Source organism: Heterocephalus glaber, unplaced genomic scaffold (assembly GCF_053883595.1).
Source record: "Heterocephalus glaber isolate CG9 unplaced genomic scaffold, H.glaber_assembly_v1.0 deba00000676, whole genome shotgun sequence".
Classification (NCBI taxonomy): Eukaryota; Metazoa; Chordata; class Mammalia; order Rodentia; family Bathyergidae; genus Heterocephalus; species Heterocephalus glaber.
In genome coordinates, this window is record NW_028258156.1 from 1,652,001 (window position 1) to 1,669,943 (window position 17,943).

The 17,943-nt window shown below is 39.2% G+C and overlaps 1 long non-coding RNA gene across 3 annotated transcripts in view; it reads left to right on the forward strand.

Annotated features, from left to right (window-relative positions):
• Window positions 1–17,943, forward strand: part of LOC147829209 (uncharacterized) — a 115,622-nt gene that overhangs the window by 5,153 nt on the left and 92,526 nt on the right. The gene's annotated exons all lie outside the window — the stretch shown is intronic.

Here is a 17,943-nt window from a genome sequence, read left to right on the forward strand (position 1 = left end):
GGATTTATTAGCAGTGGAGCACCGTGGAGACCACTAGGATGGTGCTAACAGTCGATCTTCTGTGTAGGGCCGCCAGCCCTGAGGGTCGTGATGTCTCAGGGAATCCATCACAGCCCGGAGGTCCTTCAACCCAATTCACTCCATTTATGTTTGGCCTAGATTGAGCCAGGCCTGCCCTCATCCCAACCACTGAGCAGGTATCCAGGGAATCTAAATTAACTGGTTTTTGTTTATGTTCAGATGAGTAAATGTCCAGATCACTTAAACTACAGCTGCTTTTCTGGCAGTCTTATCCATGGGGCCCAAACTTAATAAACCACAGGAAATAGACTGTCATTCTTTCTTTGCTACCAGCCCTTGTTTTAGATTCAGAGCATATGGGTACATGGGAGAGGTAGAGTTGATCTCTTATTTTCCACCCACGTGGTATCTGGCACCTTTCATATTCCTGGCTTTTTTTTAATGCATAGTGTGATTCCATTTCTTAGCTATTTCTATTGCACAGCAGTGGAATATTGAGTCCCACTGAAAATCTGGAAGAGACCTCTAATTCTGTCTCTCACCCATCTTTTCAACTATAGAACATCATTGAAAATGCCTAATTCCTGCATCTGTGTTCTATTTAAAATAGTTTCACTGAAAAGTCTTTCAGTGGGAAATGAATAAATGTCATACACTGTTATGTTCAGTTATGTCAATAAACCCACTTACTAATATAAAGATGTTTTATTGTTGGAATTTCCAGATATTTTATATACTTTCCTAATGATATGATCCACTTTTCACATCAGTTTTCATCCATGAAAATGAAATGTAAACCTGAAGCTTTTCTATCCTCATTCAATGTTTTTTTACCATTTCCATGGTAGAGTATGAATGCTAGCTTAAAGAAATGGTTGTGTGACTATACCCAAAGAAACAATGAGATGGTTCTAAAGGCTGATGGTCAGCTTCAGCGTGTTTAAAATGCTGTTGAACACCAGTGATGACAAAGTGGATTGGTCTCAGCAGGCATTGCCTCTCTTAAGAAAAGTGAATTAAAAGTCAAACCCTTTGACTCTAATACAAAGAAATTGCCTTGAGTTGGAGGTCATTTTTGCTCTTACTAATCTTATGAAAAGATAAAATTCCTAAAGAAAAAAATATGCTTTTGTATGACTTAGGAGTAGTCATTTAAGAGCAGTCTGGAATATGGTGTGACCCTCAGCTCAGTGGGATTACTGCTTCCACAAGGCAGAGAATTTTCAGTGTTGCTAGGGAGTAAATAATGTGGGACCGGAATGTCTTCATTAATTTGCCACACCCCTGATTTTCACCAAAGTCCAGCAATATAGGCACCTACTGTATATTAAGAAAGTATTAAAATAGACCTGTTACTTGTAGTTAATCACGTCCCCTTCTCTTCTAAGACTTAGAGATAAATGACAACAGAGTATTTCCAGTGCCCGAGATTTATTCAAAATTTCAGACCCAGGATCAGCACCTTCACCATCCTCAGAGAATTATAGCACCATGGAGATTTAGAATAATAATTAACTGTTCAGCAGTACCAGTTATACCATGGCTGTTCAATAGATATTAAATATATCATTAGTAATAGTAGTGTTCTCCTGAACACTGGCCAAGAGGTTGTGTGAAGTTTCAGGAACAAGACATTTCTGCTTAAGTTCCAACCAATTAGAAAATTCAGATAATGAGATTACAGCCACCCTTCCCTCCTTTCTTCTAGTTAATCAGGATCTTTCTATAATTTAGGGTGGTATGATAGCTCTTGAAATGCTTCCTCATGATTCAAAAAAAGTGAATATAGTAGTATTTGACAAACATGTTTGTGTTTATTAAATTCTTGGCGTAAGTTAATTCATCCTTTAGATTGGAAGTGAGGATGCATAAAGTCTTGTGTCTGCAGTGTCTCCCATTTTCTAAACTTTTGACAGTATCCCCGGGTGTCCTTTTATTTGAATGAATACTTTGCATCCACAAAGTATTCAAAAATACTTTTTCTAGAGATCTCAGGCTCCTTTTGCATTAGAGAAACTGAGATAGTTAGATATTACACTTAGCTATCTATATTAATTATTCAATAATTACAAAAGAATAATTAGGAAAGCAATCTTCTTGTTGCTTTATCTTGGGGCAGAATATCTAATTATCCTATTACACCTGTCTGAGAGCATTTAAATTACCAGTGCTGTGATTTCTAATTGACACAGAAACATGGCTTTATACTTTGGTTGTGAAATGATATCAACTGCTAGACAGAAATAAATTGTCATACGCCAGCATTTCAAACTACAGCGTCTCCTGACTATGTAAATCCAGAACATTTCTTTCACAATGATAAAAGCCTATAATGCTGGCATTGTGCCCCAGCTCCTGCAGAGACAGGGCAGCACTGTTGTGTGTGAAGGCCTGCTGTGGCTGTGTCACAGTTACCCCCTTTTCCAAATTAGTTTTTGATGAAGTAATACTTAGCCTGCAGCTGATTTCACAACTAGCTCTTAGGACACGTATGCCAAAGCATGTGAAAACATATTTTTTTTTGTTATTGGTACCGGGGATCTAAGTCAGGTCCTTGCCCTTGCGAGGCAGGTGACGGAACCACTCAGCTAAATCCTCAGCCCCATGAAAAGACATTTTTAATAGTGGTTCACCCTTTTAGACCCTTCCCTCCCACTGTGGTGTCCTTCTAAGGATTTTTACTTCAGGAAATTAAAATTACTACCAATAAAAACAAACACCCATATCAGCACAACATGTTCTGATGCTTGTTTTCAACCTTAAATGGCTCCGCTGACAAAACTCTTGATCTTCTTTCTCATACCCTGTCCTCAAACCCACTTTGAATCAGACTCATTTCTTTCTAACCAAGTGCAGGTGACTTTTGCTGTTTGAGGTTAATCTCCATGAACACACTGGAGTAACCAATATGAAACCATTACTCCCAGGAGAAAGACAGGGTTAGGTTCTTGCAAGCGTCTGGTCACTTACCAATGCATAACGTATTTTATACATTTCTGTTGAAAGACATTCAATATGCATTGTTGATCTATCAACACCGAACTCATGGCCAACAGCACTGTAACTCATGCCAGAACAAAGTGTAGGGCAGACACATCCTAAAACACTTTGCGGTCTTCCTGTGCTTAGGGACATTAGGCTGCACTTCAACACTGTGCCTCGAGGCCGCTTTCATGCTGCAAAATCACCAACCACAAGGCACAAAAATGCTCCACCATGTCACTAAGACAGCAAAGAGGACACCTTTAAAAGTATGAGAGCTGACACAGAAAGGCAGAAGGTTGTTTGACCCCAGGTCAGAGCATGCACCAGTAACTCAAAATTTTCACTTCCCAGCGCAGTCAGCAAATGACCTCGAAAGTGCTGTAGAGAGCTGATCCTGAGGTGACAAATTTTGGTGAGAAGGTGAATTCACAAACATGGAACCAAAGAATAATAGAGCTCAAGTCTGCTTTTCATCCTCCAGCGACCTCCTGTGTCCCCGTTTCTTTACTAGATGCCATAAATTGCCTTTTAACCCCTGAGGAATCTTCTCTTTCACGTTGGTGACCACAGCTATCATTTCACAGATACTTTTGGTAGGTATGTTGCGTGTACCGAATGCACTGTTAAATATGTGCATTGTTGTATGCAAATGGATGTGCTGTTGGTGTGTGTTGTAGGTTTGCATGTATTGAGGGCAGAGGTGGGGAGGTGTGCTTTTTTAAAAACAATTTTTGCCCATTTAATATTTTCTGGTTATTCTGCTCAGAGTGTTTGCTCCCTTGGTGCGTAGACAGTTTTTACTGCTTCTTTGGGGCTTGACAGATACCATAAACATACTATTCATGTATCCTTAAACCCCTATGCACACTTCATCCTTGTCTCCATCTCTCAGGGCATCCACAAAGCAGTGAGCTCCATGCTCCTCTGCAGAAGGCAGCAGCCTCAGCTTCCCTTTTATTTATTTATTTATTTATTTATTTATTTATTTATTTATTTGGTACCAGGGATCGAACTTGGGTCCTTGCGCTTGCGAGACAGGCAGTCAAACCACTGAGCTAAATCCCCAGCCCTTCCCTTTTATTTTCAAAGGCTCCTTGAGGTGCTTTTATTCTATCCATGGTACTCTTTTACTTACCCGAGTCAGTGCCTGACTCTGAGAAGGACTCGGCTGCTTCTCCAAGGATTTCATTGTGTGCTCACGTTATATCTCACATCTTGCTTGGTCCTGTGCCTTTTCTATTTCTGCTTTTACTACTGAACACACACACTGGATCTTGTTTGTGCCTTGTGCTTAATTCTACTTAGGGTGTTGCCCTGTAGCTTGTTAGTTCATCAGTTAACCTCTTTCTTGATTCTTTTAAAAAAATTAAAACCATATTTTCAAATTTACCCCAGAAATTGCAAGATTATTTCACGAAGTTTCTATATACCCTTTACCCAGCTTTAGCAATTGTCAATATTTTTCTGTTGGTTTTATCATTCTCTCTCTCTCGTTCCCATCTGAGAAAAAACTTCAGACATAATGCTCCCGTATCCCCCAATATTTCCCTTAGGGCTGAGAGAAATCGTTTTATGCCCCTTCTTTTAGGCCACATTGCAAGGAATTGAATCAATTAAATCACTGCTTATTCAGAGTTTGGCTTTTCTTGCTGCTATCAGTGCACTACAAACTTGAAATTTCTCTAGTCTTGTGTGGGTTTGTTGGCCGAATAGCGTATTCCTAACTTTTAATTTTTTTATTAGTACATATTTGAAGTGCATAGTGTGTGCATTCCTTGTGAGGGATTGGAATGTGTGTATAACACATCTGAATTACTTTTTCATCCTCCTTCTCTCCCCTCTTCCCCTCCCTCCACCTCTTGATCCCCTTCCCACTTGAGAAAGATCTATCTCCCTACTTCCTATTGTCTATCTTGTATTGTGCTCTTCACTTACATTGTAGGTTTCTCATATAATAGAAACCTCGTGATACTTAATATTGTGTGTCTGATTTATTTCACTTAACATGGTCTCAGGATGCATCCATTTTCCTACAAATGACTCAAATTTATCCTTCTTATGACAGGGTAGTACTCTACTGTGTCAAACACCATATTTTCTGTGTCCATTCATCTATTGATGGACATATAGGCTGCTTCCAAGACCCAGCCATTATGAATTGTGTTGATATAAACATGGGCTTGCATCTATCACTGTAATATGATGTCTTTAACTCTTTTTGGAAGATACCTTAAAGGGGACTAGCTGGATCAGATGGAATTTCTAGTTTTAGCTTTTTGAGGAATTCCATACTGCTTTTCATAGTGGTTGTACTAGCTTACCTTCCCCCCAACAATATAGAAGGATTCCTTTTTCCCTGAAGCCTCACCAACATTTGTTATTTTTGATTTCTTGATGATGGCCATTTTTTCTAGGGTAAGATGGAGTCTCAGTGTTGTTTTAATTTGAATTTCTCTTATGGATAGCTATATTGAACATTTCTTCATGTGTTTATTGGCCATTTGTACTTTCTGAGAAGTGTCTATTTACTATTCACTTAAGTTCCCCATTTTTTGATTGGATCTTTTGTTTCGTGGGGTCTAATTTTTTGAGTTGTTTATTTGTTCTAAATATTATTCCTTTGGGAGCAGTAGCTGCCAAATTTTTTTCCCATTCTATAATTTGTTTCTTCCTTCTGCTGGTTGATTCTTTCACTGTGCAAAATTTTTAAATTTGATATGATGCCATTTGTTGATTTTGAGTACCGTTTCCTGTGCGGTCAGGGTTATGTTCAGAAAATCCTTGCTTATGTCTATGACTTCAAGGGTTTTACTTATTTTATCTTCCAGCACATTAAGTGTTTCTGTTTTAGCATTTAGATCTTTCATCCATTTTGATTTTAGTTTAGTACATAGTGAGAGATATGGGTCTAAATTCAATCTTCTGCATGTGGATAGCCAGTTTTCCCAGAACCTTTTTAAAAAAACGGTTATCTTTCCTCCAGTGTATGTTTTTTGTCCCCTTTGTCAAAAGTCAAATATTTCAATGTGCTTAGGGCTGTTTCTGCATCCTCTATCCTGTTCCGCTCATCTACATTCCAAGGTGACAAAGCTCAAACTGTTTTTGTCCCAGTACCATGCTGTTTATTTTTTTTTAATCACTGTAGCTTTGTAATATAACTTGAAAATCCCAGACTGTGATACCTCTGGCTTTACTCTTGTTACCCAGGGTTATTTTTGTTATTCTCGGTCTCTTCTGATATCATATGAATTCTAGGATTGCTTTCTCCAGTTCTGTGAAGAATGATGTTAGTATTTTGATTGGGATTTCATTAAATTTGTATATCAGTTTTGGAAGTATGGCCATTTGGACTATATTAGTCTTGCCTATCCAGGAACAGGCTGTATTTTTCCACTTCCTGATGTACTATAGTTCAGACTATTATAGCTTTTATTGTAGAGGTCTTTCACTTCCCTGGCTAGGTTAATTTCTAAGTAATTTTTCTTGGTGCTATTTTGAATGATATTTTTTCCTAATTTATCAGTGAGTTCATTATTGGTGTTTAGAAATGCTATTGGTTTTCGTGTATTGATTTTGTATCTTGAGACTTTGCTGAACTTAGTTATTAATTCTAGGAGTCTTGATGGGCCTTTTTTGGGGGGGGTTCTTCTATGTAAAGGATCATGTTATCTGCAAATAATGATAATTTGACTTCTTCCTTTCCTATACATACCCCTTTTACTTCTTTCTCTTGCCTAATTTCTCTTGCTAATGTTTCCAGTACTATGTATTTTGAAAAGGAGAGGTGATGGTTGATATCCTTGTGTTGTTCCTGATTTTAGAGGGAAAGCTTTCAGTTTTTCCTCATTTAATATGATGTTGGTAGTAGGCTGGTCACAAATGTTTTTATCAGATTGAGATAAGGTCCTTCTATACCTATTTTCTTCAGTGCTGGATTTTGTAAAATCTGAATCTGAGTCGGTTGATTTTTGTCCTTGCTTCTGTTTACATGATGGATTACATTTATTGATTTGCGTATGTTGAAACATCCTTGCATCCCTGAGATGAAGCTCACTTGGTCATGATGTATGATCTTTTTCAAGATTTTTTGCATTCCATTTGCAAGTATTTTATTGGAGATTTTTGCATCTACCATATATTCATCAAAGAGATTGGCCTATAGTTCTCTTTTTGGTTGGATCTTTGTCTGGTTTTGGAAACAAGGTGATGCTAGCTTTCAGGAATGATTTTGGGAATTCTCTTTCCCTTTCAATTTCATTAAAGAGCTTGGTGAGTATTGGTATTAGAAATTCCCTGAAGTTTCTGTAGAATTCAGTAGAGAATCTATCTGGACTTGAGCTTTTCTTGGTTGGTAGATTTTTTATTACTGTTTCAATCTCATTGCCTGCTATTGGAGTATTTAGGGTTTTTGTGTCTTCTAGGTTCAATTTTTGTAGTCCATATGTCTCTAGGAATCTATCAGCTTCTTCTGAATTCTCCAGTTTATTGCAGTATAGATTTGAGAAGTAGTTGGTAAAAACCTTCTGGATTTTTAGTTGGCAGTGTCCATTGTGATTTTATCTTTTTCATTTCTAATTGTATTGATTTGGGTCTTTCCTTTTTTTTTTTTTTTTTTTTTTGGTAAGATGGGCTAAGGGGTTGTCTATTTTGTTTATTCATTTGAAGAACCAACTCTGATTCATTGGTCCTTTCTATTTTATTTTTAGTCTCAGTTTAATTGATTTCTGCTTTGATCTTTATAATTTCCTCCTTTGTACTAGCTTTGGGTTTGGGTTGTTCTTGTTTTTCTTAGGATCTCAAGCTACATCATTAGGTTATTTATCTGTCTATTTGTGACAGTGGGCTATTGCAGTCCTGCATTATAATTAGGCTTATGTTTATCTGATCTTTTATGTCCAGTAGCACTTGCTTTATGAAGTGGGGGTGTTCAGTGCATATATGCTAATAATTGTTATCTCTTCCTGTTGAATTGGTCCCTTAACCAATATGTAGTAACCTTCTTTGCCTCTTCTGATCAATTTTGGCTTGAAGTCCACCTTGTCTGAAAATAGAATAGCTACATCTGCTATTTCTGATTCCTGTTCATAACTTTAGTTTTTAATAGTTTCTTTTTAGCAGCATTTATTACCTGCAGAAAAGAAGACATTTTCATGATTTTACACAATGTGATTTTGAAGGGTTTGTACATATGAAATGATATTCTTAAAATGAATTATTAAATTTGTATAATAGTTTTACTAGATGTACAGATTAATATCCAGGAATATGTTTTCTTTTTTTACTTAACTCTTTCTCCTAACATTATATAAAACATGAGAGGGGCTTTCCAAATAAAATTATTAAAAGATTACATTTATAATCAATGGTTCTATAAATCAGATTATATTTATGTAATATATGAAAAAAGTTTAAGTGAAGGAAAGTGAAGAATTGTATACTTTATAAAGCCCTGTGGTTGAGGATTTTGGTGTCAACTCAAGAACATTATCAAATATTTTATCATGAAAGCTTATTTAGACATCTTTCTAAAATTGTATTTTCTTAGAAGGAGCCCTGTCTCATAAAAGGCAATGAGTTTCTATTGCATTCGTTGAATTTAAAACCAAAATTGGTTTGAGAAGGAAGCACATGGAATAATTTACAGATGTTCCTCACCAGCAATGATTGTGAAAACCGTCTAATATTTACAATTGTCACCAAATCTCAGAATTTTAGACACCAAAAGATATCTCACTGTTCAAAGAAAACTAAAATGCTTAATTTTAAAATTACCTACATCAAAAATATTAAGTGACAACATGGCACATCTGATAGAGGGGAGAAGCTCTGTTTGAGATTTTTACCTTGCTTTTATACAAGTACTACTTTGCTATGTAAGACAAATCAAGCACAACTGAAGTGTAGAATATTTTGTTTTTTTTAATTTAATGGACTTTTATAAGCATATTTTGTGTCAGACATGATTTTAAGAGCTGTCCCTGTGCTACCTCACTCAGCCCTGCCCTCCAAAGTAGACACTGTTACTTTCTCAGTATAGAGATTACGCCGAGGCACAGGGAAGTTATGCATCTTGACCAATGTCCCTGAGTCCTGGGGAGATGCTGGAGGTGGATTCGAAGCCAGGCTGGTAGCTCCAGGGTCCTTGCCATCCATCGGTCCTGACACTTTCCACCTCGTGTGCTCATGTGATGGCTGTTCAAACACCCAGGGGTTGTCTTGAAATTCACCATGAAGAATTCTTTTCCCCCCAGTCCAGTACTTTAAAAATCATGCTTTAGTTGGAACTAGTTTGGCCTTTGTTTTGTGCCTATTTTCTCAATTTCTGTAACACCTAAAGGGTACCATCGAGTGTTAAATATTTAACCTTCATATTGCTGTATAGTGAAAGGTTAGTTCTTTCCCTTGGTCTGTGAGCTCAAGACTTCACTCTTGAATTTCTCTTTGTGTCTCCATACTGCTTGGCTAGCACAGGGTTTCTCAGTTCCTGCTTGCTGACAAAATGACAAAGCGGCAGTTCAGTCTTTTCCCACTGAGACACACATGCCAAATACAGTTCACATGAGTGATTTACATTCATGTGCTGGGGAAAGTGATTTAACGGCTGTAATTCCACCCATATATATGCATTTACGTAGTCAGGGTTGATAAGTGACAGATGCTGGAAGAGGGTACATTTGACTAAGGGTACCGCATGATTCTACTTTTCCTATCTTTAATGAATATACACAGTTCTCAAAAAGTGAGCATTTGGAAAATGATACACATTCTTTCCCTTTGCATATTACTAGTAGACTTCAGATTGCTTAGAATAAATCTGGGATTACTATGTCTTATTTATGTTAGTATTCTCATCACCTATCCTGGTGAACATAATAGGTCCTAAATAAATGCTTGTAAAATTAAAAATAAATTTTATAAAGCCTTAGTTCCTTTAGGGAGGGGATTATGGTAGGAGGAATTTTTTATTGATCATTTAAACCTACTGAAGTTTTTGCTTTGTAGGAAATAGAACAAGATATGTATGTATATATATTATATATGACTTTATTTTATATATGAATATATATATCTATATATACCTATATATAGATATATCTTTATTTTCCACCTAGTTCTCATTGTTTAGTTACTTCTTCCCTTACAAAATGACTGATACTTAAAAAAAATTCAAGGCCTGGCAATAATTTATGAATTTCTTCTTGCACCAGAAAGACAAGTGTTTTTGTGAGATAAGGGACATTTCAGCCACACTGTAAGCATGAATTGAAGTACAGGCAACTGGTCTCACCAGGTAAGTGATTATCTGTAGTTGACAGAGTGAGCAGTCTCAATGCCTGATGAAGCTGCTGACCTTGGCATATTTATCATCATTACCCCAGGGGACAGAAACCAATATCTCTGTTCTTGTGAATGCACAGCAAGAAAAGGAAGCTCATTTTAGCAGAAAAGAGTTTGTCTATATAGGTGTGTGACGTGTGCATACGTGTGGGTGGGTAGGGGAGGTACAGAGATGGAGACTGAGAAAGAAACAGAAAGACAAGAGAGAGACACGGAGGGACAGAGAGAATGTTTGCTGTCTTATATTGTCTTTCCCATTTTAACTTTCTTCTATTTTTACTGTAGAGAGAAAATGACATTGGCTCTCATCTGAAGGCTCAGATTCATAATAGATACTCCAGTCTGCAAGACTTCGAGGGGCATAGTTTTCCTTATAAGGGAGCAGAGCAGGGCTTCAAAGTATGGACAATCTGTGCTATCATCTCCCAGGCCCTGATTGCTGTTTGATTACTGGGAGGCCAGAGGTTAGGGATGTGGCCTTGGATAAGGGCTTTGCTATCTCCCCCTGCTCTACCCTGGATGGTAATGACTGCTTTCTGGCCTGGAGTTTACAGGCCAACCTTGGGACTTGGGTCTGCAGATCACACAGCTTCTTTGGTGAGAGCGGTGCAGAGTGGCTCAGAAGCCAGAGTGGGGACAGTGCTCGGTGTTCATGGTCCCAGCACAAGGGTAAGAGCCTGAGAGTGGCTTTATTCTCATGAGGAAGTGGTTGCCATTTGAATGAGGTTGCTAGGGCTGTCATAACAAAGAACTCCAAACTGGATGACAGAAATGTTCTGTCGCACGGCTCTGAAGCCTGAGAGTCCAAGATCAATGTGTGGCAGAGTCCATTCATTCTGAGGCTTTGTAAATCTTTCTCACTGCCCCCCCCACCCCGCTTCCTGTGGTTTGGTCACCGTCTTTAGAAGTCCTTGGGGGCCAGGGATTTAGCTCAGTGGTTTTGCCACCTGCTGCGCAAGCACAAGGACCCGAGTTCAATCCCTGGTTCCAAAAAAAAAAAAATTAGAAGTCCTTGGCATGTAGACAGACCACCCTGATCTCCACACTCATCTTCCCAAGGTTTCCTTCCTGTCTGTATGTCTGTGTCTAAATTTCCTGCTTTTATACAGTCACCATGCACATCGGATTAAGGACCACCCTACTCTAGTATGACCTCATGGTAAGTAATTACATTTGCAGCAATCCTATTTCCACATCAGGTCACACAGTGAGGTATGGAAGGTCAGGACTTCAACATATGAATTGGGAGGATATAATTCAACTTATTACAGCATTCAATCCTTGAATGGTTGATTCAGTTGGAAACATTTTCTTGACCATTAATTAAATAGGGGGAGGCATAACAACGGAGGAAATGGTGGAGTACTTGATGTTTTCTGGCAAAGAACTGGGGTGTGGGAGAGTGAGCCCTATGGGATGAAGTGGAAGGCTCCCTCCTTGCCCGCCAAAACAGTCATCCTTTTGAAGACTCTGACAGCATCTCGGTTGAAATATGACCTAGGGGTCAAAGAGGATTTAAGCCTCCAAAGCTTTTGCAAACTCCCCAAGGTATGTGAATTTCAGCTTCCCAGGCAAAATTATCCAAAGCCCTTGACCTTATGCCTTCAGAAACATGGTAGTACTTGGCCCAGGGGCCTTCCTTCTTTCCTGAGTTCCCGAACGTGGTGGGGTCTGATCAGGAAGGAGCAGTCTCTTGAAGAGTCCTGTCCTTTCAGCTACTTCACTTCCTAATAGTATAGTGTTTTTAAAACACATATGCTGAAGTAGAATGTTGGGTGCTGGTGCTTTGTTAAGTACTTTGTTAAGTACTTCCGTTCTCACAGAAGCCAATAATATTATTATTGGTTGATCATCCCTAATGCAAAAATCTAACATCCAAAATGTTTTGAGCACCAACATGAGAGAACCAGTGGAAAATTCCTCACCTGACCTCCTGACAGGTTGAGGTCAGGAACATTGAAAATATTCTATAAGATGGTTTCCGGCTCTGTGCAGAAGGTGTATATGAAACATAAATGAATGTTGTGTTTAGACTTGGGTCCTACCCAGATATCTCACTGTATATACAGAAGCATTCCAAAATACGAAAAAAGAAATCTGAAGTCCAGAATACTTCTGGTCCAAGCTCTTCAAGGATACTCACCTTGTGTTCCACTTTCTAGGTGAGGTAAACGGGGCTTATATTTTGAAGACTTCCCCAGGCCTCACAGGAGGCAAATCCTATACACTCCATATTTGGATGTTAATCTTTGAGGAATGTAGATTGTTTTTCTTTTAATCTTTAACATCACACTGAGATATGAATTCATTTCGGTCTCCTGTGTTAAGTGGAGACACTGAATTTAGGTGATCTCTTTAGATTCAAATCACTCTGAAATGCATCTAAAATTATGATTTTTATTTTCTTGTTTTGGATGTAAGAAGGAGAGGATGTAGCCTGTCCATATGCATTTTTTTAGATGGAATTTCAACATCTCATCATGGAATTTCCTGGTTGTCAACCAAGTATGTAATCTTTGTATCCCAGAAGGTCATCTATTTTTGTCAGCAATGGAATTATAATCTGGTCATTTGAGGGGCAATCCCTTTGGAACCTCATGTTTTTCTTTTCTTTTCTTCAAGTGTCCATGAACTTCTACTCTTTTTGCCCATGGCCAAACCAGACCAGGCACAGCCTCATTTGTACCTGGCCAACAAGTGACAGATTGCCAGTGTCACTGGCTGGAGAAGCACACTGGTTTCTCTGCTGAGACAACCTTCCACTCTGGGCACCTCTCCTGTGGAGTGGGCCAGAGACCAGGTTTTGACTGATTTAGTTCAGGAAGATGAGCTTGTTGGTGGATATGATAACGCTGCCAATAAAATTCAATTACTAGGTCCCAGAGGACCATAGCAAGCAATAATAAATTAGGAAACATGAGGTTTGGAGTCATCAGAACTGAAATTATAATGGGGATATTGAAAACCAAACAAACAAAAATCCTAAGTATTCATTTAATTATAGATGCTACAGTGTTCCCCACCAAAAAATTAGTTCATCAACTAACCCTTTGTTCTTGTTATAAAAGAATATGACTGAGATGCAGCCAAGAACATTTTCTGTTAATTACTTGGTATTGTTGTGTCCCCAGAGCACACCTGGCTTCTGGGTAATGGTTCCCATAGAGGAAGCAGCAGCCTGGAAAGGCCTCCCAAGGCCACCACACTAATCCACAGGGCTCACAGATGCTGGGAGCCCATGGCCTTGGGTTTCAGGTTGCCATCCAGAGCTGCAGTTTGAATGGGAGGTGTAACCTCAGAAGGTCCAGCTAGCACTTAACCACTGACATCCATCAGGAACGTCAAGGCTTGCATTGTCTCGTTAATTGGAACCAGCTTTCCTGCTATCAGATTCCTTTTAGTTCCTAACCTTTCCACCCTGTCTTTCTTCCTTTGTGTGGCGGTTTATAGCCTTTCCTGTTTGTACCTTCTGCCCATGAGTGGTGCACTAGAAAGCTGCTCTTGGGGCAAAGATGTCTCTGCTCACCTCCACGCCATGCTTACACTTGGGAGAATTTGTTGACATTTCTTCTCCAGAATGAATGCCAAGTGCATAAAGGGAGAAAGAACTTTAAGGTAGTCTAGCTGCAGACTCTGAGATCCATCCTCAGATAATTTTAAAGTTAAAATGCTTTGTCATTGGTGTCCTCCTTCATTGTATTTTCTTTCTTGTTGTTCCAACATCCAATATATAACATAAAACTGACAAACAGAAGGGATATGAAAGAAGATGACAAAGAAACTAAAAATATTTTCTAAATTAGCAGCATTTTCCACCTGTAGTAAAGGTCTGCTGGATACCTACTGAGACCCAGGCATTTTCTTGGCGAATTACTCCCCATCCCCATCCCCGCGTGAAGGACTGGAGGGCTGGAGCATGCTGACTTCATGACCCCATGACCCTGCCAAATCCTGACTCAAACTGGGCATGAAAGAATCTCCCAGGAGTCAGAGCATCAGCCAGTTGTTCGCTGGTGCTAGAGCTTGGCAGTGATAGAGCCCTGGAATTTGGAGCCACCACTTCCAGCCATCTGTGCAGAATTTGAGACAGTGAGAGGGCAGTTTGGCAGTGAATCAGATGTCAAGAGAAGCAGAGACTGAGACTGTCCAGCCTCAGAGACAGGCTGGTCTCTGCTTGGGCTCTGGGTGGCTGTCTCCTTCCTGCTTCTAGACCCCTTTGAAATCTGACTGTACTTTATTGGTGCTTTATTCAGTATCTTTACCTTTTTCCAATAAATTCTCCATTTTTGCTCTAATAGTCTTAAGAACTTGTTTTGTGGTTTTTCTTTTTCAACTGGCAAAAGAGCCCTAAGATATTACTATCTAACAGTATTTTCTTGGGCTTGGATGGCATTTGAGAGCAGGATTGTGAATGGTTGTACTGTAATGTCAATTAAGTAATTAATTAATTAATTGCACCACTGAGATTGAATGCAGAACCTTTGCACTGATGTACATCCCAAGCCTTTTTAATTTTTTTTTTTTTTTTGAGACAAGTTCTTGTTAAATTGCCCAGGCTGGGCTCAAACTTGCAATCCTCCTGCTTTACCCTCCTAGAATGATGGGATTACAGGTATGCACCACCATGCCTGGCTGTACCATGGTAGTTTGAATAGAGTAGACCTAGGTACTAGATGGTGAGAGTAGCGCTGGCAGTGAGAGTGGCCTTACTGGGGAAGGGCTAGCACCTTTTCTAACTGATGATCCATCCTTTCCCCTTGACTGTCACCAGCTCTGGCACGTGCCCTTGCTGCAAGCCCCTTAAACTGCATCTCGAGAGGCCTCCATCCTTCATTACCTCTCATCTAATTCAGCATTTAGCTAATGCCTTTTCCATGACTGTTGTCTCAGGGGCTTGAAAAGATGTCCTAAGATGTTCCCAGATGATGAAAACGTAATGTATTATTTCATCAGAAGCAAGAGAACTGGCAGTTTGTGGCACACTATCTTAGGACTTGCCAAGAGGAGGGAGGACTCTTCTCATTACAATGAGACGGAAGTTTCAGGACATCCAAAGGCAAAATCAGACAGAGGAGTTTACTGTCCCTTTACTCCCTGTGAAATACAATGCTAGGCGGTATTCATACTTTGCCCACACTGCTTCCTGCCCTTTGCCAAGGAGGGATTTCATGGGACTTGCCAGCTGTTCCTGAGACTGCACTGAGTGGCTGGCTGGAAACTGGGGACACACAAAAGGGTTTTGCTTGGATGCCACAGCCAAGTGTGGGGCCTCTGTCCTGGCAACTGCTGACTTTCCCTCGGGCAGAAGCCTGTGGAAATGTCTGATTCTGTCCTCATTTGGCACAATGAATGGCTAAATTCTCTCTCACTGTCAGAAAAAGAATAAGGGAGAACATCTCTAAATAAAGGATAATTAAAGAGGAGATGGTATTCTCTACTGTCTTGGTGTTTGCCATCTTACAGAAAATGTGCATGGGGCTCGATGTATTTTGTTTAAGAACTATGGTCACAATTTATCAACCTTGTATTTTCCTCTTAGAAGGAAAAATCAGAATACAAGGTGTTTGGGTCAGCTATAACACAAACCTTGACGTGTTAGCCCTGTGCCAGGTATATTGTATGTACCTCATTTAAACATCTTGCAGACCCTACAGTTTGAATACATTACTAATTGTCTGAAATGTTGTGACCTGCCTGAAAACTCACACAACTGGTAAGTAACTGAGCTGGAATGTGAATCTAAGTTTACCTGGCTCTGAAAACCATACTAATTCCACTATACTCTGATATGATATCTCTTAGACTTCCCTGATCAGGATCAGGTGAGTGCTTATTAAAATTCTCATCCTAGGTCCCATGCAGATCTAATGAATCATAATTTTCTAGAAATGAGAGCAGGAATTCACTCCAGGTGAATCTTATCAGTCAAGTTAAGTAAATGCTACTTTAATTCTTTAAATGCTTTTTCTAAATCCAATATCTTTTACAAGCTATGTACAAAGTCTTTTCATTTGATAAAAAATTTTAATTTGGAGTCATTTTAGATGTACACATAAGTTTCAGAAATGAGACAGAGTTCTCATACACTAATGAGACAGGAAGGTAGGGCATGGCCAAAATTGGTCAGGAAAAGAGGCATGAGAAGATTCTGGAACACTGTGCAGAATAGTTCCCAAATCCCTGCATGTGTATTTCTTGTGAGAACTCGAGCAGGTTTTGATATGATGACCTAGACCTGATGTCAGCCTGAGGAGTGGATGATACAAAAAGGACTGGCCATGTCGAGTTTTTGCCACTGTGTTCTCTCTTATATGGTGGCTCACCCTCATGTGTAGGGTGTATTTCTTTTCCTATTTTTACTTGGCTCATACCTGCAGAGCCTGTTTCTTTTCCTACCTTTAATAAAATTTTGCTATGGTCTGTGCTTGTCTTGACTAGTTCTTTGCTCAAGACAAAAGAACCTAGAAATCACCCCCAGAAGGAGACTGCAGCACCCCAAACCTGATAACACTACCTCTTGCCTGGTTTTCCTCATGCTAACATCTTACAAACCATGTACATTTGTCAAAACTAAGAAACTAATATTGACCAATTACTATTCACTGAACTCCAGACTTTTTAAAAAAGATTTCACCAAAATTTAGCCACATGATCTTTTACCCAGGACTCAAAGCAGAGTACCTCAGTGCATTTACTGGAGACCCTTTGGTAGTATACAGGTTCTGTAATAAGCTAAACACACATATGTCCAACAGCATAGCAGTTGCACTCCTATATGCATGTACACAAATGTATACAGTAGCACTCTTCAGTGGAAACAAAACCTAGAAACAAGCCATCAATAATAGAATTGATAGACAAATTGTGGAATATTTATGCAACAGAATACTATACAGCAATAAGGAGGAAGGAATTATTTTGTATGTGTAAAATTGCTGATGCATACAGCAAATACAGCGTTTTAGAAGTGATACCATGCAAGGAAGAGTATACACTAATCTATAGCAAAACTAATCTATAGCATTTGTAGTCATGATAGGTTTAGAGGACATGTTAGTCATTTTTTCATCATTAGAACAAATACCTAAGATTGTCAACTTGTAAAGAGAAAAGGATCGTTTTTTCACAGTTTTGGGACTTCTAGTTCATAATTATTCGGCCCCATGTCTTTTAGAGAGGTTATTCATCATGGCAGGAGCATAACCATCATATTATGCAGGAAGTGAAAAAAGAGAGGAAGGGGCTGGGGTCCCACAACATCTTGTGGAAGGAGACCCCAGGCAGGGACCTAGACTTCCCATTAGGCTCTGCCTGTCAAAGGTTTCACTGCCTCCCGAGAGCACCACGCTAGGCATCAAGCCTTTACCACATGGGTCTTAAGGTCCAAACTGAGGCAGTGAGGGAAGTGACTAGGAAGGAGCAAGAGCTTTTGGGGTTGCTGGACTATTTTATTTCTTGGTTTGGATGCTGGTAATGCAGGTGCCTTCACTTTGTGAAAATTCATCAAACTGTGTATTCAAGATTTGTGCAATCTTTTATGTTTCTTTAAATTCATTTCTTACACACACACACACACACACACACACACACACGGGCTTT